Raw genomic sequence first — 26,327 nt, 5'->3', positions numbered from 1 at the left:
TGAAGACTGAGTAACAGACAATTCTGCCACCTTCCCACACTGGGACATTATGCAGAAACTGTGATGATCCTAGAAAAATTCTTCTCATCCACCTTCCTATAGGACCACAGAAAAGCTTTTCTAAAAAAAAAAAAAATACACAAAGGAAAATGAGACTGTAACACTACAAATATTATCCATCAATAAGAAAAAATTCTAAGCTCTCACGGACATGCTGTAAAGTTATCAAAACCCGAGATTTAAAATGAGGAAGGCATCATTATTTCCACCTAAATACAGTTGAGTTTGTGTGATGGGGGGGTGGGGTGCAAGTCCATAGTGACTAAAGCTTAGGATCCTGGAATACACAACTTGTGTTAAAGAAAGACCAAAGCTGATAGGTGTAGCCATCACATGAAAATTTTTTCAACAAAACGTTTTCATCTCCATGTGGTATGTTGCCCCTTATTTCCTCTATAATTGTTGCCAAGCCCCAAGCCACACAGGTTTTCTGATAACATCATAAGCACCAAACAATAGATACCCTAAGTTCTGAATAACAAGACAAATAGTTTTCTCATGACAAACATGAGTTCATGCTGTTAACATGACTATGTTGCTAGGCCATTGCCAGGAATGCAGACAAAGCAAGGAAACAAGAACACCTTAGAAAACTCTGGTTTTGTTGTGGAGATTTGGGGCAATGCTGTTATTACAGACTATTAATACACCTAAAAAATTCCTTGAGAATCACAACTGGATAATTCTCCTTCACCCACTAAACTCAAATTATACATTTAAAACTTGATCTTTTTTAACTTTGTGTCCATCTGTCCCTCCACATGTGTTCTGAAAGCCTGTCAGATTTGGGATGAGCTCAAGGAGCTAATTCTTTGGTGGTTCATGGTGATGTTGCTTACAATAGGTCCCTTCCTGGTTCACTGTGAAAATGACAATCTCTTGTCCCTAAGCAGGGTTCTCACTTCCAGGGTCCACCAGAAGTGTCCCATATTGTCTATGGTACCGAGTTTCCAGGTGGAACTATTGTTTACATGACTAGCTATCTAATCACCTATATGGCATTCAATACCATTCAACATACCCTGGTATAACATTTTACTAGGTTAACACGGGCCAACTTCCCAACAGAAACTGACTCTACCTACCTCCAGATTGTGTGTTGGGAATATCCCTCATTGCCATGGGCTTTAATTTGCTTATATGAAAAGGAGATGTTAGTAAATAAATCCAGTATAACATTAGCCATGACGGGTTACTTATATGGTGCCTAGAAGCAGAAGATATATTTGGACCTGCTGTCACTATACAAGTTCATGAGTTTCTCCTTACATTTGAAAAGATATCTGTCTATTTCTTCACAGGCCTGTTGACATTCTGAGGCTGGAAATGCACATTGAAAGCAACCTGTCATGTATTCTGAGATGTCATTCATAGGGTCCTGTTTTTTGTCCTATCTGTGGCCATATTAGAGATCTCTGAAAGTGGCAATGAAGCTCTAAGCCAACCCAAACATTGGGGGTAAATTTGGGTTAATTCTTATTGCAAAAAATGCATATGATATGCCTGCTACCTCCAGGTACATTGTGACTCATTTAGCATAACTCAGTGAAACAAGTGGACATAATCCTGGGCTTTAGTTTTAGTCAAAAAGTGTCAGACAGTAACCTTATACATCATTTGAAGATTTTTTTTATATGTCACAGGTGGTATCCTAATAGGCTCCTGATGTGTCTGAAAGCATTTCCAAATGCTGATCCAAAAGATGGGTAACATGACTATGTACAAAATTAATTGATTTTGTGTCCATAATAAAACCTCCCTATGTCTACAGAAGATGGCTTTGGAAAGAGCATATAAGTGTATATGAGTAGGGCCCGGCATAACCTTGCACTTGGTCTGAGCCATTCTGAAGGTGTGACCTCTTCTTTTCATTCCCACTGCTGCAGTTGGTGTAGCCCTATTGACATCACTCTCACATTTACCATCACTGACCTGTTCCATACAAAGAACTTATGGCCAAAATTTAAGAAGTGAGCTCCACACAGTGAGTTGTACAAAGACTGTTGAGAGTACCCTAATGACAATACCCCATTTCCTATTATTATCAGGGTATTTTTTACTCTCTCTGTGCTTAACTGCTACACCATTAAAAGATATGCAGCACTGGTGAGGCAGAGAGTTTCACATTCAAATTTGAACCTGCCACATCAGAACTTAAAGAACTTGTTTGGTTGTATTCTCATTTGTAAGAACATGATTAAAAGCACTTACTTCAAAAGATCAATTTTAACATTTTTGATTAAGTATATTGCTGTGACATGAGTTATTAAAATTATGAAGGTTTCAAGTGTATAATTCTATAATAAGGCATATGTATATTGCGTTGTGTCCACCACACAAAGTCAAGTCTCCTAATGTTTCCCTTCAAAGTTAAATTTGGTATGAGTTGGTTTTTTTTAAGTAATGTTATTTTATTTTTTTAATTTTTTTAAACATTTTTATTGTTTTTCAAGTACAGTTGTTATTTTTAAAACACTATATTGTTAACCGTTTAAGAACTCCCCTTGGCCAGGTGGCCCAACTGGTTTGAGTGTTGCACCAAAAGATTGCGAGTTCAATTTTTGGTCGGGGCACATACCTATGTTGCAGGTAACTATGTTGCACATAACTATGTTTGATCCTCAGTGAAGGTGCACAGGAAACAACTGATCAATATTTCTCTCTCATATCAATATTTCTCCTCATCTCTCTCTCTCTCTCATCTCTCATCTCTCTCCACCTTCCTCTGTTTCCCTTCATTTCTCTCTAAAATCAATTAAAAACATATTTTCAGTTGAGGATAAAAATATTTAAAATGATACAAATGACCTTACCTGCCACATTGGACCAGATTGTTATTGAAGGTCTTTATGGACTATTTAAAGAAAACTACATTTTATGTATATTTCTGTGTATATGGAACATTTTCTAAGACAAATCCTGTATTAGGCAACAAATCAAGTCCCAATAAATTTTTAAAATATGAAATTATATCTAACATATTATCTGACCCCAATTGGAAGAAACTTGAAATCAAGTATCAAGAAACTAAAATGGAAACAATGCAACTAATTGAAGATTACCCAACATTTTTTAAACAACCAATAAATTGAAGATACTAACAAAGAAACTCAGAATCTACTTGAAACACATGAAAATAGAAAAACAACTTAAATAAATCTGAGACACAACAAAAGCATATATAAGAAGAAAATTTATAGCTATACAGGACTACCTCAACAGGAGAAAATATGAAAAAGGCATTTCAATTTATTCTTGAAGCAGAGAAAATAAAAAAAACAATTTGTGTAAAATAATAAATATAACATATCAGAGCACAAATAAATATAATTGGGATACAAAGAAAAGCTAATAAAGCTAAGTGCTAATTCTTTGAAAAATGTTTAAAATTTACAAGCTTCTTGTAACTCGTCAAGCAGGAAAAGACAAACAAAACTGAATAAAAATGTTTTTTAAGATTTTATTATTAGAGAGAGGGGAAGGGAGGAAGAAAGAGAGATAGAGAAACATCAATGTTTGGTTGCCTCTCATGTGGCCTCAACAGGGGACCTGGCTCACAACCCAGGCATGTACCCTGATTGGCAATTGAACCAGCGATCCTTCAGGTTTGGCTGCAGCCCATGCTCAATCCACTGAGCTCTATCACCCAGGGCCATGAAAAGGTTTTTAAATGACACCACTGATAAGAATCATTAAAGAATGCTGTGAACAATTACCTGCGGTTTCATCTACTCCAACACACACAGGAGCAGGAGAAGTGGCAGGGACTGGTAAGATTCCCACATGGGATCACAGTCATAGTGTTACCTGGGTTGGTCTGTCCTGGGCTGCCATAACTGACCTGAGGCTCCACACTGCTGACTGACCTCAGGCCTTAAAGAAGAGGTTAGAGCCACTGTCTATAGTGAGTGAAACAGTTTTGGTACAGGCTTTCCAAATGCCAAAGACTAACGAAGCCTGGAGACAATGGAAAAACATCCTGCTCTCTCAACTCTGTGTAGTTATGTAAGTTAATAGGGGCCAGTCTCAGAAATGTGGGTGCCTGGTTACCAGAGGTCTAATGTCTGTATTGTTCTGTCACCAAAGAAGTAAGTTCTTTAACACTCTGTTCCATGGAGCTTTTCCTTTAAAAGACTGACCTGTAAACTACTCAGGGCTTTCTCCTGATCACTTACAACACCTCCATAAATATACAAAGATTTCCAACACAGACCTCCCCAGGACTTCTCAATAGTGAAGCCAGGGTCCTAGCTTTCAGGAGAGAGAGCTGCAGTTAGAACTATGATTCCTAATTCATTTAATCTCCTACATAATCCATGTGGCTTACTGACCCTCCTGAGTAACCATAGCTGCACAGTGGAGATGATGCAAGAAATCAGTTTCTAGGGACATTGTTAGGTGCATATAACAAAAAAACCTGTAACATCTGTGGTCCATTGTTACATGTGTTTGATGCAAAAGCTCAGAGATGGCAAAATTGAAAGGGGTTAGGCTTGAATTTCAGCAAAGTGATCCTGAGAGAATCATGTTGCACTTGGCCACATTTTAGCTTTTTCCCTTAAGGAGGTTAAAATTAAGAAGACAAAGATGTTATTGATTTCATACAACCTTCTATGTCATCTTGTTATACTTATCATCAGGTCTTGTGCATCATATAAGCCTATATGGTGGGCAACCTTCTATTTGGATCTCAGTAGGCCCTGCCTCCTGATATGTACATCTTTGTGTCACCACTAAGAGGTTACCAAACAGATCCTCCACAATAGACAACAGCCAAGGTGATGAGAAGTCACACACAAGATATATTTAAAGATGTCACCTTTAGTTACTCTTTGAGTTTTCTCTTTTTATTTTGTTTTAACCTCTAATTTTGTCTCTCGTCTCTCTCTCTTTCTGCCTCTTTCTCCTTTTTTATATCTGTATTGGGATTGTGGGACTACAAGCATTCTGGGAGAAGTAGAGGACAGGATGCTAATGAATATTCTTTGATTCAGAACAAGCATACTTGACTTAGAATGTCAATAGTTACTATACTTAAAAAGCCCAATGCAGATGCATAAAAGTGCTTGCTCTTCTTTAGCCTTTAAAGATATTTATATGTGGTGTGCATTTGAGGGCATTGTAGGCTGTGGATGTGGCTCTGTGATGGCTCAAAGCTGTGTCATCTATGAGGAATTTGGTGAACATTTCTGAGTTGCTACATTTTGTCATTTTGAATTTAGTAAACATTGCATGAATGCTGTGAGATTCAGGAGAGAAGAGAGGTTAGTAGTAGGGGCCTGGTGCCAGTAACCAGAGAGACAGTGGCTGTCGCAGGTGGAAATCTGGAAAGAGCTGAAGCCATAAATAAGACCCAGTCTTAGAAAACTGAAACAACCTCCAATGTGCTTCTCTGTGGCGTCTTCTCTGAAGGTCTCACATGAGTCAGTTCAGCCAGAATAGGTGTGTTCCAGCACTGGTGTTCTTAAACACTTACAATCTCAGGTGTAGAGCTTTTGAAAAATGATGTGTATGAGAAAACATTGTAAGAACAGAGGCAGGTCTGGGATAAGACAGTTGGCGCTGGCATCAGTTGGAAGACAGGAAGATCATCAGCTGGATTGCAGAAATGTGAGCAGCGCTGGTGTCAGCTGGAAGATAAACAGATGTGGAAAATCTGTCATCAGTTTAAAGACCAAAAGAGGTAAGTGGGGCTGGTGTCAGTTGGAATTCTGGGAAATTTTGTAGGGCTGGCTTCAGTTTAAGTGTATTCTTGTATCTTGCTGAAGAGATTGTTTAGGTGTGTTTTGAACATGTGTATGTTCTGTTTTCTCGGACCATTTTTTAACGAGACTGTCATTACTGCAGTGTATATTTTTAAATCCTTTGTCATACATTACTTGTCCATATAAGCGAAGGGTTATTTCTGAACTTTCTATTTATTTCCATTAATCTTCACAGACTTTTTGTACCAATAACATACTGTTGTGATTATTATTTCTTTGTAGTATGGTTTGAGATCTAGGATTGTGACATTTCCAACTGTATTCTACTTTCTTGAATGTTTTGGCAATTTTGAGTCCTTTTGGTTCCATATAAACTTTTCTAAGTATATTTTATTGACTATGCTATTACAGTTTTCCCAATTTTTACCCCTTTATACCCACTCCACCCTGTACCCCCCAACCCTCCAGCATTCCCCCCCTTAGTTCATGTCCATGGGTTGTACATATAAGTTCTTTGAATTCTCTGTCTCCTACACCATTTTTACCTCTCCCCATCTATTTTATGTCTACCAACTATGCTTCTTATTCCCTGTACCTTTTCCCATCATTCCTCCCCCTCCCTCCTGAAAACCCTCCATGTGATGCCCATTTCTCTGAATATGTTCCTGTTCTAGTTGTTTGCTTAGTTTTTGTTTTTGTTGTTTTTCTTTTTTCTTTTTAGGTATGTTTTGGGGTTCATTTTTAGGTTCATTTTTTAACAGGTCTAAGTGGACCTGTTAAATTGCAAGGGGGTGGGACCTTAGGAATTCACCAGGGCAGGGCAAACCTCCTAGCTGAGCTGTGGCGCTGTCTGTGGGGGAGGGGCAAGAGAGGGAAGAAGGCATCTAGCTTTCTGGGCTCTAGCCCCACTTTCCAATGAATGCTTGTGTGAGACTGGGATTTTCTCCCACCACAGCAACCCCCACCATAGTCCACAGTCAGCCCTGAGTCTCAGTTTCCCATTCAGCCTGCCCCACCAGCACAGTCTGCTGCCTTGCCACAGGTTCTCTCTGTCCACCCATCTTACCAGTATGGTTGGTCTGGTTGACTGTTTCTTTAATTCCTTGGTTGTTGGAGTTCCATGCAGTTTGATTTTATGGTGTTTCTGGTTGTTTATTGATTTTAGATTGGTTGTTATCCTCCTTTTGTTTGTGTGAGGAAGTGAAGGGTTTCTACCTATACCTCCATCTTGGCTGGAACCCCCTGGTTCCATATAAACTTTAGAATTATTCATTCTGGTTCTGAGAAGACTAAAATTGGGGTTTGATAGAAATTGCATTATACCTGTAAATTGCTTTGGAAAGCAATTTTTAACAATTTAACCTTTCCTATTTATTAGCATGATTTTTTTTCTGTCCTTTTCAAATCTTTATTCATTGTCTTATAAGTATGATTCTAGAATACTTTCACATATCTAATTACATTGGTTTCCCAACATTCAATTCTTTTTTTATGCAGCTTTAAATGGGATTATTTTCTCTTATTCTTTCTCAGAATTTTGTTCCGATATTATTTATTTTTAGATACAGGGGAAGGGAGGGAAAGAATCATCAATGTGTGAGAGAAGCATGGATCACTTGCCTCCCACACATCCCCTACCTGGGACCTTGCCTGCATTCTGGGCATGTGCCTTGACCTGATTTTTGGTTTTGAGGATGATGCCCAATCCACTGAGTCACACCAGTCAGGGTTCTTTTTCAGATTTTTTGTTATTTGTGTATACAAATGTGACACATTTCTAGAAGTTAATGTTGTATTTTGATACTTCGGTAAATTTGTTTTATTAATTCTATGATTTTTTTTATGTTCTGGGTTTTTCTATTCTGGTATCACCTACAAAAAGGGACAGTTTTACTTTTCTACTTATTGAATAAATGTATTGATTTTTTGTTTGTTTGTTTTTAGTATGCTGTAGCCAGACGTTCTAGCAGTAGGTTGAAATAGAGTAGAGAGAATGATCATTTTTTTCTTTTTTTCTGATCTTAAAAAGAAAGCTTCTATTTTTCAACAATTGAGTATGATAGTAGCTGTGGGTAAAGGCTATTTGATATAGCCTTTATCAGGTTCATGGATTTTTATTGTATATTCATTTTTAGTGTTTTTAATCATAAATTGACATTGAATTTTGCCAGATGCTCTTACTGCAACTTTTTATGATCATATGACTATAATTCTTGCTTTTGTTGATTTGCTAAATCACCTTAATGTTTTAAAATGTTGAACCAGGTATGTATTTTTGGTATAATTCCTACTTGATTATAATGTCTCATTATTTAAAAATACTGATAAATCCTTTTTTAATATTTTATTTATTTAGTTTTTAGAGAAGGAAAGAGGGGAGAAACAGAGGAAGAGAAACATCAATGCATGGTTGCCCTCATGCATCCTGTACCGGGGATCTGGCCTGCAACCTAGGCATGTGCCCTGACTGGGAATAGAACCAGCGACCTTTTGGTTCACAGGCCAGTATTCAATCAACTGAGACACACCAGCCAGGGCATATTGATAAATTCTATTTGCTATTATTCTGTTAAGAAATGTGGCACCTGTGTTTGTTAGGAATATTGGCTTGTAACCTTTTCCTTTCTTTTGTCTTTGTTTGATTTTATTATCAGATTAGTGATGGCTTCATAATATGAATTTGGAAATGTTATTCTATGGTATTTAAAATAGTTTGAAGAGAAAATGTACTAATTGTTATTTAAATACTTGGTAGACTTCACCTGTAAGTCATCTGGTCCTGGGATTTTGTGCTTTTTTGGGAGTTTTTATTACTGCTTCAATTTCATTGCTATTGGTCTATAGAGACTGTGTTCCTTTCTAGTTAAGCCTGAGGAGGCTGTATTTTTTGTGCAAAATCTATTTTATCTAGATTGTCAAATGTGTTTGTATGTAATGGTTCAAAATAGTTTTAATGATTTTCTATATGTGTGGCATCAGATAAAATTTTCATTATCATTTTTGTTCTCCTTTGATGAGTTTTACTATTGGGTTGTCCATTTTACTTATTTTTCAACAAATCAGGCTTTACTTTATTAGTCCTTATCTTATATTTTTGTTTTACTTATTTGTACTCAGATATTTGTTATAAGTTTTCTTCTACTTATGTGTTTGTGTGTTTTTATTTCTCTGGGGTTTTTAGGGATATATTTAACAGATATTTTTGGGTTACTTTCCTGCTCTTTTGGTAGTCATATGTAATTATACTGTTTAACTGCTTTATCTTCATACTAGATTTTGTTAGGTCATTTTTCAATTTGTGAGAGTTTCAAGGTAGATTTAGTTTTCTATTTGTTTTCCTCTCTGGTCTATTAATTCTTTAGAAGCATGTTTTTTAACACCATCAAAATGTCCATATTACCCAAAGCAATTGATAGATTGAATACAGTCTTTATTAAAGTACCAATGACATATTTCATGGATATAGAACAAACACTTCAAAAAAAATTTGGAAGCATAAATGACCCCAAATGCTTGCAGCAATTGGGGGTCAGAGGAAAAAAGGAAGAGGGATCACAATACCTGACATCAAACTACATTACAAGGCCATGGTAATCAAAACAGTCTAGTAATGGCATAAGAACAAACACATAGATCAATGGAATAGAATAGAGAGCCAGAAATAAGCCCAAGTCTCTATGGTCAATTAATATTTGACAAAGGGGGAAGAAGCATAAAATAGAGTGAAAATAACCTCTTCAGCAAATAGTGTTGGGAGATCTGCACCACTACATGCAAAAAAAAAATGAAACTTGACAACCAGCTTACACCATACATAAAAATACACTCCACGTGGAAAAAAGACTTAAATAAGTCACAACACCGTAAGAGTCCTAGAGAACATAGGCAGGAAAATCTCAGATATTCCATGCAGCAATATTTGCACTGATATATCCCTTAGAGCAAGGGACATAAAGGAAAGATTAAACAAATGGGGCTTTATCAGAACAAGAACTTCTGCATGGGTAAAGAAAGCATCAGCAAAGAGAAATGGAACCAACTGTATGAGAAAACATATTTGCCAATGACACCTCAGACAAGGGTTTCACCTCCAAAATATATTTTCATCTTTTTAAAAATCATTTTATTTATTTATATATAGAGAGAAATGGAGGGTAAAAATGCAGAGAAACATCAATTTGCTACCCTTCACACACTCCCAAATGGTAGTCTTGCCTGCAACCCAGGCACAAGCCTTGACTGGAATTGAACCAGTGAAATTTAAGTTCACAGGATGATGCCCAACCCACTGGGCCACATCAGTCAGGGCTCTACTTCTTTTCATCTTCCTCTTATCTTCTTACCCTTTTGATTTATCTGTGTCTTTTTCTTATCTCTCTCTTTGTGGGGTTGAGTTTCTACAGGCATTTATTGTATAGGATCCAAGGTGCTGCCAAATAATATATGATGTAGAAGGAAGCCACCAAAAAACAAATTATTTTACCTAAAATGTCAATACTTTACATACATCAAGAGCCCCAGTGTGGATACATGCACTGTGCTTATTGTATGTTAGCTTTCTAAATATTTCCATTGGTGTGGGTTTTGAGATACTGCAAGCTGTCGATGTGGCCTCTGTGATGTGTGAATGGTGTGTCCTTTATGAGGTATTTAGTGAAAAGAATTTGATTTGCTATATTTTTATCCTATTCTATATAGTAAATATTGCATGGGATATGTCAAGCATGGAAGCTTAGAAGCATTCAGAAGGAAGCCTTGGGTCTTGTAAAGAGAGACAAGTCCTGGGTGGAGAGCTAGAAAGAGCTGAAGTTTAAAAATAGACCCAGCTGAAGTTTAAAAATAAACTGGGTGTACAAGTCTCTGATGTGTCTAGCTTTGGCATCTTCTCAGGATGTCTCACCTGAGAAGCTCAGTCTTCAGACAGAATAAAGGGGAGCCAATACTGGTATTCTTCCACAATGGTGTTTTCAGATTCTGTGCTTTTGAAGAAAATGGAGTTGAGTGAAAAAAAATTATAGAAACATGGCTGGTGAGAATAAAATGAACAGGACTCTTGTTAGTTGGAAGTTAAGCATACACAGGGGGTACTGTCACAAGTTGGAAGGAAGGGAGATGAGGGTGAGACTGGATTCAGTTGAAAGACAGGGAGATTTATGCAGGGCTGGAGTACTTGAACCCCTGAAAAAGGGGTGTGGACTTTGAAGGCAAAGAGAGGTGGGCAGGAACAGTATCAGTGGGAAGACAGGGAGAGGTATGGTACTACTGTCAGTTTGAAGAAATGCAAGTTGGACAAGGCTAGAATGAATCAGAAATAAAAGTAAGGTGCATGGAATTTCAATCAGTTGAAATTCTGGGAGAGGTAGCAGGACTGACAGTTAAATGTGTTTCAAGTTAATGTTGTTAGGTATTTGCCTATATTTATTTTTGGCATGTATTTTCTGATTTTTGAAGAGGCTTTCTAAAACTGTTCCACCTTGATTTCCTTTAACTGATGGTGTTTTCCTAATGAATTTTCACCATCAACTGTACCATGTTCATCTTGTGGCTACAGAGAACATGGAGCCAGATTTTGTGCAGTTCAGACCCACAGAGTCAGTTGTACAGACAGACACTAGTGAGACCCCCTTTCTGAGATCTCTTTTCTTTCCCATCTTTCTCCTTAATCTTTTTAAATGTCCTTTCTGTACTCTTAGAGGGATGGCTGGAGAAATAGATTGGTCCAGGATGAAAAACTAGAAATGACCCAGATAAGTGTTGTGACTTTAAAGTAAATATAATGCCTTATAATTTCCTGTCTGTAATACTGAGAAGCAAAAATCATTTATCTCAAAGGGTCATTTTGAAAATTAAGTGTGGTATGAGATGATTAAAGAATAATAATCTTATTTTAAAACACTGTGTTTTAATAATCCAAAGAGGGGCAGGATCACGGAGAGGGAGGGGGGATGACTGGGATGGGGGGAATGCTAGGGGTAAAATGGAGACAACTGTGCTTGAACAACAACAAAAAATAATAATGAAAAGGCAAAAATATATCAAAATAGACTCAAGTTCAATATTAGACCAGGTTTATTTGATAGATATTTATAGAGCATTGCATTTAAAACTGCACATTTTTGGTGAACATAGACGTGAAAATCCTCAACAAAATATTGGCAAACTACATCCAACAATATATTAAAAAGATCATACACAATGACCAAATGGGATTCATCCCAGGGATGCGAAGATGGTTCAACACTCACAAATCAGTAAACGTAATACACCACATTTTTAAAAAACAAAGACAAATAACACATGATCATATCAATAGATGCAGAAAAAAAGCATTTAATCAGGTACAGCACCCATTTATGATAAAAACACTCAGCAAAGTGGGAATAGAGGGAACATTCCTCAACATAATAAAGGCCATATATGAGAGACCTACAGCCAACATCATACTCAATGGGCAAAAACTTAAATATTTTTCACTAAGATAAGGAACAAGACAAGGGTGTACACGTTCACAACTTCTATTTGCTATAGTATTGGAAGTTTTAGCCACAGCAATCAGACAAGAAAAGGAAATAAAGGCATCCAAATCAGAAAGGAGGAAACAAAACTGTCATTGTCTGCAGATGACATGGTACTGTATATAGAAAATCCTATAGACTCCACCAAAAAACTGCTCGACCTAATAAATGAACTTGGAAAAACAGCAGAATACAAAGTCAATATCCAGAAATCAAAAGCATTTTTGTATACCAAGAGTGAAACAGCAGAAGCAGAAATCAAGAAAAAAATCCCATTCAATATAGCAAAGAGAAAAATAAAATACCTAGGAATAAACCTAACCAAGGAGGTAAAAGACCTGTATTCAGAAAACTACACAACAGTGAAGAAAGAAATCAAGGAAGACACAAACAAATGGAAACGTATACCGTGTTCATGGATCTGAAGAATTTACATCATCAAAATGTCCATACTACCCAAGGCAATTTAGAGATTCAATGCAATACCTATTAAAGTACCAACAGCATACTTCACAGATATAGAACACTTCGAAAATGTATATGGAACCATAAACGACCCTGAACAGCTGCTGCAATTTTGAGAAGAAGAGCAAAGAAAGACAGATCACAATACCTGATACAAAACTGTATTACAAGGCCACTGTAATCAAAACAGCCTGGTACTGGCATAAAAACAGGCACATGGACCAGTGGAACAGCACAGAGAGCCCAGAAATAAACCCAAATCTCTACAGTCAATTAATATTTGACAAAGGAGGCAGCAACATAAAATGGAGTAAAAATAGCCTCTTCAACAAATGGTCTTGGGAGAACTGGACAGCCACGTGCAAAAAAATGAAACTCGAGCACCAACTTACACCTTATACAAAAATAAATTCAAAGTGGATAAAAGACTTAAATATACACTGTGACACCATTAAAGTCCTAGAGGAGAACGTAGGCAGGAAAATCTCAGATATTTCATGCAGAAACTTTTTTACTAATATGTCCCCTAGAGCAAGGGACATAAAGAAAAGAATAGACAGATGGGACCTCATCAAAATAAAAAGCTTCTGCACAGCTAAAGAAAACAGTATTGAAATAAAAAAAGAACCAACCATATGGGAAAACATATTTGCCAATGATACTTCACACAAGGGTTTAATCTCCAAAAATATATAAAGAACTCACACAGCTCCACTCTAAGACAAGCAACCCAATTAAAAAGTGGGCAAAGGACGTGAACAGACACTTCTCCAAGGAGGGCATACAGAGGATCCAGAAACACATGAAAAGATGCTCAGTATTGCTAGCTATCATAGAGATGCAAATTAAAACCACAATGAGATACCACTTCACACCAGTCAGAATGGCCATCATAAACAAAGCAACAAACAACAAGTGTTGGAAGGTTGTGGAGAAAAGGGGACCCTAGTGCACTGTTGGTGAGACTCCAGACTGGTACAACCACTATGGAAAACAGTATGGAATTTTTCTCAGAAAACTAAAAATGGATCTGCCTTTTGACCCAGCAATTCCACTGTTAGGATTATATCCTAAGAACCCTGAAACACCAATCCAAAAAAACCTATGCACCCCAATGTTCATAGCAGCACAATTTACAATAGCTAGGTGCTGGAAGCAACCTAGATGCCCATCAGTAAATGAATGGATCAAAAAACTATGGTACATTTACACAATGGAATTCTATGCAGCAGAAAGAAGGAGCTCCTACACTTTGCAACAGCATGGATGGAAATGGAAAGCGTTATGCTAAGCAAAATAAGCCAGGCAGTGAAAGACAAATACCATATGATCTCACCTTTAACAGGAACCTAAACAACAAAACAAATAAATAAGCAAAATATAACCAAAGACACTGAAATAGAGAATAGGCTGACAATGACCAGAGGGGAGAGGGGAGGGAATTTAGGGGAAAGGGGAAGGGTTTACAGGAACAAGTATAAAGGACACATGGACAAAAACTAGGGGTAGGTGGAAATGGGAGGGAGGTGGGGAGGACTGGGGGGGTGGGCGGGGATGGGAGTAAAAGACAGAAAACTGTACTGGAACAACAATTAAAATAAAAATAATAAAAATAAAAAATAAAAAAATAAAACTGCACATTTTTCTCTAGTTTACATGTAAAACTTTCTAAGATAGTTGTACTAGGAGTAAAAACAATCCTCAATATATTTTAAATATTTAAAATTATATTAACCATATTTTCTGCCTACAATGGGAAGATACTAGAAATCAAATATAAGAAAAAAACCACAATATTTGGAGACTACTCAACAGACTACAAAACACCCAATAAATCAAAAATGAAAAGAAAACAACAGCTCTACTGAAAGAAATAAAAATGCAAACAGTCTTAGAAAACCTGGATTTAACAAAAGCTGTATAAGAAGAAACATTATAACTATAGAATTCTAATTAAAGAGCAGAAAATTTTCAATGAAATCATTTGAATTTATTTCTAAATATGTTAAAAATGAAGCAATAAAACAAAAAGTAAATTGAAGTAATATAAAACAAAAATCACTGCCATAATAAATAAAGTAGAAAAATAAAGACTAATAAAAACTTATGGCTCCATCTTTGAAATGATAAATAAATTTGAAGAGCATCTAGAAAGACTCATTAAGCAGTAAATGGAGAACACATAGATAAAATGAGAAAAAGAGACAAAGAGACAAACTACCATTGACACAACAAAAGCACAAAAATTCTTGAGAAATACCATCTTTAGAAAACACACCCTTTGAAGACTAAACTAGTAAGAATTACACAATCTGGACAAACCAATTACCAGCAGAAAATTTGAACCAGTAATCACAACACCAAAAAAATGAAAGCCCAGGAGCAGGTAGATTTACAGGGAAATTCTAACACTTATTTTAAAATAATTAATAAATTGAAGAAGTACACCTCCAAGTTTAATTTACAAGGCCAGCATTACTCTGATACCAAATCTAGACAAAGACACCGCAAAAGAGAGACAGACAGAGCCAGAGCCAGAGCCAGAGCCACAGACAGAGACAGAGACTGACTTACAGGCCTGTATTGTTGATTAATGTACATGCCAAAATTCTCAGCAAAACAGTAGCAAACCAAATTTAATAATATTTTAAGTGACTATATACCCTGATCAAGAAAAAAAAAAAAAAAGGAGACTCTCCCTGGCTGTTTAGGAAGCTCTTTCCAGGTGCTGCCCCAACATCCACAGCTGTGCCCCAACAGCCACCTTAGCCTAGACAGCGGTCCACCTCCGATGCCACAGCCACTGCTGTGCCACTGCTCTCTCCCCACCCCTTGCCCTTGGCTGCAGCACAGAAGGTACCAACATGCACCTGCAACCCCAGCATTGCACACCTGATGCTGCCGCCCTGTGGGCCCCACAGCTGAGCCACAGCAGCAGCCAACCCTGTGCACCAACAACAGCCACCCCTACTGCACCCACCCACAACCACCTCCCCAGAGGCATGCGCCTGGCCCAGCCTGACCTGCAGAGCAGTGGAGGCTGCGGGCCCACGAATGCCACCTCATCTATGCACACCCATAACCTCCGCCCCAGGTGCACGTGCCCACTACCACCCAACCAGAGGCACATGCCCACCACACTAGAGTCGCATGCCTGCCCCAGCCTCAGCAGCCAATGAGGCGCTCCCACCATGCACAGCCAGATTGGCTCCCTAAGAGAAAGGAGGAGGTGCCCTCCACCCTTCCCACAGAGGAAAGCAGCAAGGCTCAGGGAGTTAGCAGTGCCCAGAAGGACTTAACTCAGTGAGGGAGACGAACTACCAAGAAGTGACTGAGAGGCCCTAGCACCCAGGACAGCAAAGAGGGAGAAGGAGGCGTATGAGTTGCCCCTAATTGGTGCACCTCAAAGACAGCACAACTGGTGGGCTGAAGGCATAGGCCTGGCACAGGAGAGGAACTGGGCTGGAGGCTGGACAACTGTGAAGTGTGGCACAGACCTGGCCCCCTGTCAGGAAAACCACAGGAAGGGAGAAAAGTGAATCCCAACCTCTCTCAGCCTGCTGCAGCCAGGAAGCAGGTTACAGAAAGCAGGAAGTAGAGCTGGCTTGGCAGGTTCAAAACCAGCAGGAGGCTTTCTCTTCTTTTCTTGTCTTTTTCTTTTCCCTTTCCTTTCCTTTCCTTTCCTTTCTTTCTTTTTCTCTTTTTTCCCACATGTGAGACAATAACACCTGGAGCTGTGAAAGGACCAAAGTCAGACTCAAAGAGGAATCATCACAATAGCAATAGCAAAGTGAGACAAATTTCACTTTGCTACTCCAGAGAACCTGCAAGTTATTGTTTATATGTATTATTATTATTTTTCATTATTTTTACTTCTTTTATTTACTAGTATGTTTTCTCTTTCTTTAGTTTTCTTCACCTTGTTTGTTTAATTACATACTTTGACTGGTTTTCCTTATTCTCTCTTTCATAGTGTATTTTTAATTTCCCTTCTTTCACTTCACTTGTGTTCCAATACCACACTACTCTAGGTCGTGTACTTCCTATTCTTGTTATTAAGATCACATAGCTTCTGTCATATGATTGTTGTACCAGAACTATTGGAAAATAATTGTTTTTCCAAACAATTGTAAATAATACACAGCACCTAGATCTTAGCCTATTTCACTGTCTTACAGAAATTTATTAATGTTATGGTCAACTCTATTCTCTTGCACACTATACCTATTTTCTATTTTTTACTCTCACTATATCTCATAATTTAACCTCCCACAAGCTCTGTGATTTCTGGGTCTAACTCACAATACTTCCTCCCTCTAACAAGAGTCTTATCTCTTTTCTACCTTTTCTAAAAAATGGCTAGTAGAATGAAATTTCATGGTTAACACTATACATATCCAAAGGATCTCCCATCTCTTCTCTACAGGTTGGTACTTTAAGTTCCATAGAATACACTCCTGCCAACTTAATCTATTTTACCTTCCCCAAACAACTGATCACATAGAAAAGTAGGTGGGAGCTGTGAACAACAGTATACCTGCTGGAAGAGAGAGCCCAGCAACAAAGGAATGATGAACAGATAAAAATGAAAGAAGGTGAAAGAGTGAGTGGAGGTCACACTAACCTCCACCCAGGACAAAATTTGAATTAAAACTAAATGGTGGTGAAATTACCCAGAACAAACAACTGAGAAATACTGAGCCTCAAACCTTGGACAGACAGAAGAACAAGCTTCAACACAACCTGTCTGCACCTGCACACCAGCATTCGACATTGCCATTGTCAGGCAGATCAGTTCCCTATAAAACTTAACCCTAGCTTTGAACCTAACATAATCCTAACACAAACCCTAACTATTTACCAAACCCTAACACTAAACCTAACACACTAAACCCAACACCAAAACTTAACCCTGGACCTAACCCTAACCCTAATTCTAACCCTAAACCTAATCTTAAACCTAACCCTCACCTTAGCCCTAAATGTAGTCCTATACCTGATCCTAACCCTTGCCCTAAACCTAGAGCTAACCCTAATCCTAAACCAAAACCTAGGCCTAGCCATAGCCCTAACCCTAACCCTAACACTAACCCTAACACTAATCCTAACCCTAAACATAGCCCTAGCCCTAGACCTAGCCCTATACCTGAGCCTATCCCTAACCACCCTAGCCCTAACACTAGCCCAAACTCTAACCCTAGATTAGCCTATACATAAATCTAACCCTAACCCAAATCCTTACCCTAACCCTAATGCTAACCCTAACCCTAGACCTAGTGATAGCCCTAGTCCTTGTCCTAACCCTAACTCTAACCTTAACCCTAAACATACCCATAGCTCTATCTCTAGCCCTAACCCTAACATTAAACCTAAACATAACCCTAGACCTAGACCTAATTCTAACCCTAACCATAACCTTAACTCTAAATCTAACCTTGAGCCTAGACCTAGCCCTGACCCTAACCCTAAACATAATCCTAGCCCTAGCCCTATCCATAACCATAACCTTAACCCTAACCATAAACCTAACACTAACCCTAAATCCTAACACTAACCCTATACCTAACCCTAACCTGAACTCTAACTCTAACTCTAATTGTAATCCTAGACCTAACCCTAGACCAAACCCTAGTCAAATGCAAAATATTGCCTTAACCCTAGACATAACCCTAACCATATCTTAAACCTTAGCACCATCCCTAACATCGACACTAACCCTAACCCTAGCCATAGTCCTAACCATAACCCTAACCCTAAACCCTAACACTAACCCTAACCCAACTTTAGCCCTAGCCCTAGACCCAGCCCTAACCCTAGCCCTATACCTGACCTTATCCCTAACTATAGCCCTAGCCCTAGCCCCAAACCTAACCTAACCCTAACCCTAGTCCTAACCTTAACCCTAACCCTAAATCTACTGCTATCCCTAACCCTAAGCCTAAACCTACTCCTAACACCAAATCAAAAACAAGCCCAAATCCTAACTCAATACCAACCCCTAATCCTAAACCTAATCCTAACCCTATCCCATGGCCTACCATTAAGTTTAACCCTAATTCAAAATCTGACCCTACCACTAACCCTAACCCAAAACCTAAACATAACTCAAACAAGAACCCTAACCCTAACCCAAACAGGAACCCTAACTCAACCCCTACCCTTAATCCTAACACTAGCCCTAATCTTAATCTAATCCTAACCAAAAAACAAACTATTAACCTAACACTAGCCCTAACCTTTGCCCTAAACCTAGACCTAATCCTAACCCTAACAGTAATCCTAGACCTAGCCCTATCCCTAAACCTAACCCAAGCCCTAGCCCAAACACTAATCCTTAACCTAACCCTAACCCTAACACTAGCTACTGCCATAGTCCTAGCCCACCTTAAGTCTAACCCTAACCATAAACTTAGACATAATCCTACCTTTAATCCTAACTCTAAACTTAACCCTAACCCTAGAGCTACCAATAACACTAACCCTAACCATAACCCTAGCCCTACCCCTAGCCCTAACCCTAACACTAACCATAACCATCGCCCTAACCCTAGCCCTAAATATAACCATAATACTAACCCTAAGAGTAGCCTTAACTCTAACCCTCATCCTACATCTAAACCTAACCAAAACCCTAACCCCAAACCCTAACCATAACCCTAACCCTAATCTTACCCCAGAACTAGCCCTAGCTGTAGTCCTAACACTAACCCTAACCCTAGCCATAGCCATAACCATAGCCTGACCCCTCCTTGCCCTAAACTTAATGCTAACCATAACCCTAACATTACCCTAACCTTAACCCTAACCCTTACCCTTAACCTAACCCTAGTCCTAGCCTTAGCCCTAACCATAATGCTACCCCTAACCCTAACCCTAGACCCAACCTTAACAATAACGCTAACCCTAGCCCTATCCATATCCCTAGCCCTCACCCTTAACCTAACCCTAATCCTAAACCTAGCTATAGCCCTAATGCTAACACTAACTATAGCACTAGCCAGAATCCTAACCATAACGCTAGCCCAAACTTAACCCTAAACTTAACACTAGCCTTAACCCTGTCAATAACCCTAACCCTAGCCCTAAACCTAAACCTAACCCTAACCCAAAACCTAGCCTTAGCCCTAAGCATAACCCTAACCCTAAACATAACCCTAACCCTATCCATAATCATAACTCTACCCATATCTGATCTTTGAAGAGATCTTTATTTCTGGTTCTCACAACTCTAGAAGTAACAAAGTTACCACACACTCTAGAAAAACATAACACCCCTTAAAATACATCACCGCCCAAATTGTTATTTCTGTCCTTCAGTAATATATTCCAATTCTGAAATACAAACTCATGTTTGTATGCATTCAACTTAAGCATGTTCCAACACTGCATTGTGGCTTTCCAGCAAGACAAGAAGGCTGAGAGTGATCAGTACATTCTACAACATATATTTTCCTCATAAATTTAAGCAATTTCCAGATTTCAAGTAATTTAAGACAGTACTTTCACATTGCTTCGCTACAGTTTGTTTCTCCCCTTGCAACTGTACATTGCTCAATAGAGTGGACAAAAGGCTTCTTTCACAAAAATGTAAATATGTATCAGTCCATTTTCAGGTACAAAGTTTTTCTGCAGGTTGCGTTTAATACTTCAGTAGAGAAGTTTCCATTACTTACTTCTTGTCCATGAGCAAACAGCGTTTACCCAGCTTTACAACACCATACTTAACAAAAGGTGAGGTTAACCATATCTGACTTCTAAAGACACCTTTATTTCTATGCTTTTCACAACTCTACAAGTAAGAAAGTTATCACACAAAACAGAACAACACAAGAACACACCTTAACAAACATCACTATGGAAATTTTAGTGTCTGTCTTCATGTTCTTCCCTGTATTACCTGCACAGTGTACTGACCCATACATTTCTGTTTACCTGAAGTTCCAGTAACATGAAGACAAATAAGAGTACACTAAGTACAGCACAGTAATTAATTTTAGCTGTGTTCTAAGGCTTACAAGAAACCTCACAGTGCCAACACATTTGTCTGTCTACTAACATTCTCAGGTGTCAAGGTAACTAGAATTATATCTTCCAATCCATGACAATCCTATATTCTTCCATTGAACAAATGTTAAATAAACAACTTTACACAAACATAACTTTTTTTAATTGCTGTTCAAGTACCATTGTCTCCATTTTCTTCCCACCACAGCAATCCCCACTGCCCCCTCTTAATTCTACCCTCCTTTTGTTATGTCCATGTGCCCTTTATACAAGTTCCTGAAATACCTTCTCCCTTTCCCCCACATTATCTCCTCCCATCTCCCCTCTGGTTCCTGTCAGATTATTATTAATTTCAATGCTTCTGGTTATATTTTCCTTGCTTTTTTGTTTTGTTGATTAGGTTACACTTATGTGTAAGATCATATGGTATTTGTCTTTCACTGCCTGGCTTCTTTCACTTAGCATAATGCTCTCCAGATTCATCCATGTTGTGGCAAAGGTTATGAGCTCCTTCTTTCTTTCTGCTGCATAGGATTCCATTGTGTAAATGTACCATACTTTTTTTTCCACTCATTTATTGATTGACAGTTAGTTTACTTCCAGCACTTGGCTATTGTAATTGCTCTGCTATGAACATTAGGATGTATAGGCTCTTTTGGACTGGTGTTTCAGGGTTCTTAGGATATAATCCCAGCAGTGAAATTGCCAGCTCAAAAGGCAGTTCCATTTTTACTTTTCTGAGGAAATTTCATACTGTTTTCCACAGACTTTACTGCCTATATTCTCTTCTATGATTGTTATGGTGTTGTGACTTATATTTAAATCTTTTATCCAGCTTGAATTTATTTTTGTATATGGTTTAAGTTGGAGGTCAAGTTTCATTCTTTTGCATTTAGCTGTCCAGATCTCCCAACGCCATTTGTTGAAGAGGCTATTTTTACTCCATTTTATGATTCCTCCCCCTTTGTCAAATATTAATTGACCATAGAGTCTAAGGTTTATTTGGGGGCTCTCTACTCTGTTCCATTGTCTATGTGTATGTTCTTATGCCATTACCAGTCTGTTTTGATTACGGTGGCCTTGTATTACAGTTTGATATCAGGTATTGTGATCCTTCCTACTTTGTTCTTCTTTCTCAAAATTGCTGCAGCTATTCAGGGTCATTTATGGTTCCATATAAATTCCTGAAATGTTTGTTCCATATCTGTGAAATATGTCATTGGTACTTTAACAGTGAAGGCATGTAATCTATGAATTGCCTTGGGTAATATGGACATTTTGATGATGTTAATTCTTTCAATCCATGAACACAGCATATGTTTCCATTTGTTTGTGTCTTCATTAATTTCCTTCTTCAGTGTTGTGTAGTTTTCTGAGTACAGGTATTTTACCTCCTGGGTTAGGTTTATTCTTAGGTACTTTATTTTTTTTGTTGTTGCTATATCAAATGGGACTTTGCTCCTGATTTCTCTTTCTGATATTTCATTGTTGGTATACAAAAATGCCTTTGTTTTCTGAATAATGGCTCTGCATCCCACTGTTTTGCAAACTTATTTACTAGGTCAAGTAGTGTTTTGGTGGAGTCTACAGAGTTTTCTCTGTACACTATCATCTCATCTTCAAACAATGGTATTTTTACTTCCTTTTTTCCAATTTTTTGCCTTTTATTTCTTTTTCTTATCTGATTGCTGAGGCCTGAACTTCCAATACTATGTTGAATAGGAGTGGTGAAAGCAGACATCCTTGTCTTGTTCCTAATCTAAAGGGGAAAGCTCTAAGTTTTTGCCCATTGAGTATTATGTTGACTGTAAGTTTCTCATATATGGCCTTTATTATGTTGAGGTATGCTTCCTCCATTCCCAACTGACTGAATGTATATTTAATAAATGGGTGCTCTACCTTACTAAATGCTTTATCCATATCTATTAATATGATTATGTGATTTTTGTCTTTCCTTTTATTTATGTGATGTATTACATTTGTTGATTTGTGAAGATTGTACCATCCTTGCATCCCTGGGATGAATCTCACTTGGTCATGGTGTGTGATCTTTTTAATGCATTGCTGGATACAACTTGCCAATATTTTGTGGAAGATTTTAGCATCTATGTTCATCAGCAAGATTGGACTGTGTCTTTTTCAGGTTTTGGTATTAAGATGATTCTGGCTTCATAAAAAGGGTTTGGGAGTCTCCCATCTTCTTGGACTTTTTGGAATAGTCTCTGAAGGATAGGGGTTAGCTCTTCCTTAAGTGTTTTGTAAATTCTCCTGTGAAACTGTCCAGCCTAGGGGTTTTTTGTGCTGGGAGTCTTTTGATTACTGCTTCAACTTCATTAGCTATTATTAGTCTGTTCTTGCTTTCTGCTACTTCTTCATTCAGTTGTGTGAGATTATGTTTTCTAGAATTGGTTCATTTCACCTAGATTTTCAAATTTCTTGGCATATAGTTCTTCATAGTAATTCTTTTCAATCCTTTCTGTTTCTGTTGTATCAGCTGTAGTCTCTCCTCTTTGATTTCTGATTGTGTTTATTTGGGTCCTCTCTCTTATTTCCTGATGAGTCTGCTTAAAGGCTTGTCAATTTTTTTTTTACCTTTACAATGAACCAGCTCCTGGATTTATTGATCCTTAGAATTGGGCTTTTAGTATCTATGTCATTTAATTCTGCTCTGATCTTGGTTATTTCCCTCCTCCTACTTGCTCTGGGCTGTCTTTGTTGTTGTTCCTACACTTTTTGTAGATTTAGGATTGGGTTGTTTATTTGAAATGTTTCTATCTTTTTTAGGTAGGCCTGTATCTCTATGAACTTCCCCCTCAGGATGGCCTTTGCTGTGTCCCATAAGTTGTGGACTGTTGTGAGTTCATTTTTATGTGTTTCTAAAAATTCTTTGATTTATTTTTCATCTCAGTATAAACCCATTCATTGTTTAATAGCACTCTATTCAATCTCCATAAATTTGAGTGTTTTTGAGTTTTTTCCTTAAAGTCGGTTTCTAGTTTCAGCCCCTCATGGTCAAAGAAAATGCTTGATATGATTTTAATTTGATATAGGACAGAGGTGTCAAACTCATTTTCACCAGAGGACACACCAGCCTTGCAATTCCCTTCAAAGGGTCAAATGTAAATTTAGGACTGTATAAATGTAACTACTCCTTAACTATGAGCAAGGAGCTCAGTGCTGCCTCCAAGTAGAAACAAGGTGCTCGGCCAGATAAAACAAGGTGGAGGGCTGGATTCAGTTCACGGGCCTTGTGTTTTCCACCTGTGATCTAGAACATTCTTCAATGATGCAATATCTTTGTTGATATTTTCTTTGGAAGAACTATCCATTTCTAGAAGTCCTCCAAGATTGTCCTACTGTGTTTGGGGCTATTGTTTCCCTTCAGGCTACTGCTGTTCACAGGTGAGTGGTCTGCCTGAGCAGGATGGCTGCTGCAGTATGGCTGACAACTCAGCACCAGGATCTTTACCAATCTCTCAGTTCTCTCCCCCAAGCCTCCAGCACCAGTCTCTCCTTGAACATCTCTAGTCCTCTCTTCCCCCTCCTTTGCCATTGATCTACATTGGTGTCTGTCTCCTTTCATTATTAATCTAGTCACTCTGTACTCAGCAACCAGACTTAAGCACCACAGAGCTGGGGCAGAGTCTCTCTTGGGAGCGGGACTGTTGTTTCCCCTCAAGTTGCTGCCTTTTGGAGGTGAGTGATCTTCCTGAGCATTTTGGCCACTGGCACTTGTGGGATGACTCAGGACCAGGATCCCTGTGGCTACTGTCTCCACTCTCTCCCAAAAGCTTCTAATCCCAGTCTCTCTTCAGACATCTTCAGCCCACTCTACTCCCACCTTTGCCGGAACCCCAGGTAAGTGACAGAAAATGAACATTTGTGTTTTGGCCCTTTAAACAGCTCTTTTCAGCACTAGCCATCTGTCTCTGGCAGAGAGCAACCCTGCCGCTTTTTGCAGCATGCTGTTACCTGTGTACTTTTTTGGCTCTGGTGTTCTTGGCTGGGGATCCCAGCTTAGTGTTTAGACCCCATTCTTCTTGGGGCACCCAGTCTGCTGCTTAATTATCCCTCCTGTGCTGCCACCTGTGGATGCCCAGCCAGCCCTCTCAAGTCTCTGTGGCACTCCTTACCAGACAGGTTGTGCTAAAGATGATTCTTCTCTCTGTCCCAGGTTATAAGGTTTCTCTCTCGCTATTTTTCAGTTGTTTGTTTGGGTATTTTCTCCACAATTTTTTGGAAATTCCAAATTGGTCCTGGGAGGAGGTTAGTGCAGCTTCCTTTCACTCCTCTGCCATCTTGCCAATCCTGGATTATGTCAGTTTTAAAGTAGAATAAGCTCTTGGACCATAGTTACCTGCAAAGTATTCCTCCAAGCAGAAGAACATACACTCACTAATACATGCATGTATAGCCTACTACATGTCTTAGAGTATAGAGCATGTGAAAGTCAAAGTGAATATGAACACAGCAGTCCACTTGTCATGGTCCAAGTGCATTTTGGACCGGATAAAATTGTAGTGAAGTGTTTGAACATCTTCAAATCACTGGGGAATGAGAATATTTTATACTAAACTGGTTTTCAGGAAAACTCATCTACAGTGTTTATAACACCATATAAATGTACTCATATCAGTACAAGATGAATACTAGTGCTGTATGACATAATAAAGTAGTACTGAAGTGTTTGAACACCTTGAACTCATTCAGGGATCAGTATATATCCTATGAAGTGAGTGTTCTAGAAAACCCATCTGCATTGTTTATAATGCTATGTAAATGTATTCTCTTCAGTCCATGATGAATACTAGTTTTTTTCAGAGATAAGATTTGGTATTGAAGTGTTTGAACACCTTGAAATAACTCTGGAATGAGAATATTTTGTATGAAGCTGGTTTTCATGAAAACCTATCTACAGCATTTATAATGCCATATAATTGTACTCATTTCAGTGTGAGATGAATACTAGTGATGCCTGAGATAATAAAATGGTAGTGAAGAGTTTGTACAAATAGAAATCAATTGGGAATGAAAATATTTCCTACCAAGCTGTTTTTCAGGAAAACCCATCTGAGGTGTTAATAACACCAGGTAAACGCACTCTTTTTTAGTACGAGATAAATGCTAGTGGTATCTGACATAATACATGCTGTTTTTAGCAGATTTGTTGAAGCACCTTTTTGAAATATGATTAGTTCAGGGGTAAGCTTGATAGTCAAAGTGATGCTGAAATCACTGTTCCATATGCAAAATGGTGAGTGGATGCATAGGACTATGTCAATTTTGAAGTATAATAAGCTTCTGGACCACAACAGTCTGAAATGTATTCTTCCAGGCAGAAAAGCATACCCCACAACAACCTGCATCTAGAACCTTCTACATGAGGTGGACTATAACAGTTTTGTGAAAGTCAACATGAATATGAATACAGCAGTCCTCTTGACATGCTCCAAGTTTATTTAACTCTGATAATACAGCAGTGAAGTCTTTGAACACTTTGAAATCATTCAGAAATGAGGGCATTTCATATGAGCAGGCTTGTAGGAAAACCCATCTACAGTGTTTATAATACCATGCA

The 26,327-nt window shown here is 38.3% G+C and overlaps 1 long non-coding RNA gene across 1 annotated transcript; it reads right to left on the bottom strand.

Moving 5' to 3' along the window:
- Positions 1-1,255: 1,255 nt before the first annotated feature.
- On the bottom strand, positions 1,256-24,963 carry LOC118500147. The gene is made up of 4 exons (XR_004902679.1): positions 24,883-24,963; positions 23,945-23,950; positions 11,754-11,757; positions 1,256-1,267 (listed from the first exon to the last, which is right to left on the bottom strand). It is a non-coding gene; the product is annotated as an uncharacterized LOC118500147 (long non-coding RNA).
- Positions 24,964-26,327: the final 1,364 nt, after the last annotated feature.

The sequence above is a fragment of the Phyllostomus discolor genome, chromosome 4 (assembly GCF_004126475.2).
Source record: "Phyllostomus discolor isolate MPI-MPIP mPhyDis1 chromosome 4, mPhyDis1.pri.v3, whole genome shotgun sequence".
Classification (NCBI taxonomy): Eukaryota; Metazoa; Chordata; class Mammalia; order Chiroptera; family Phyllostomidae; genus Phyllostomus; species Phyllostomus discolor.
Note: the sequence above shows the minus strand (reverse complement) of the source record. Positions and strands in the feature narration are given on the sequence as shown.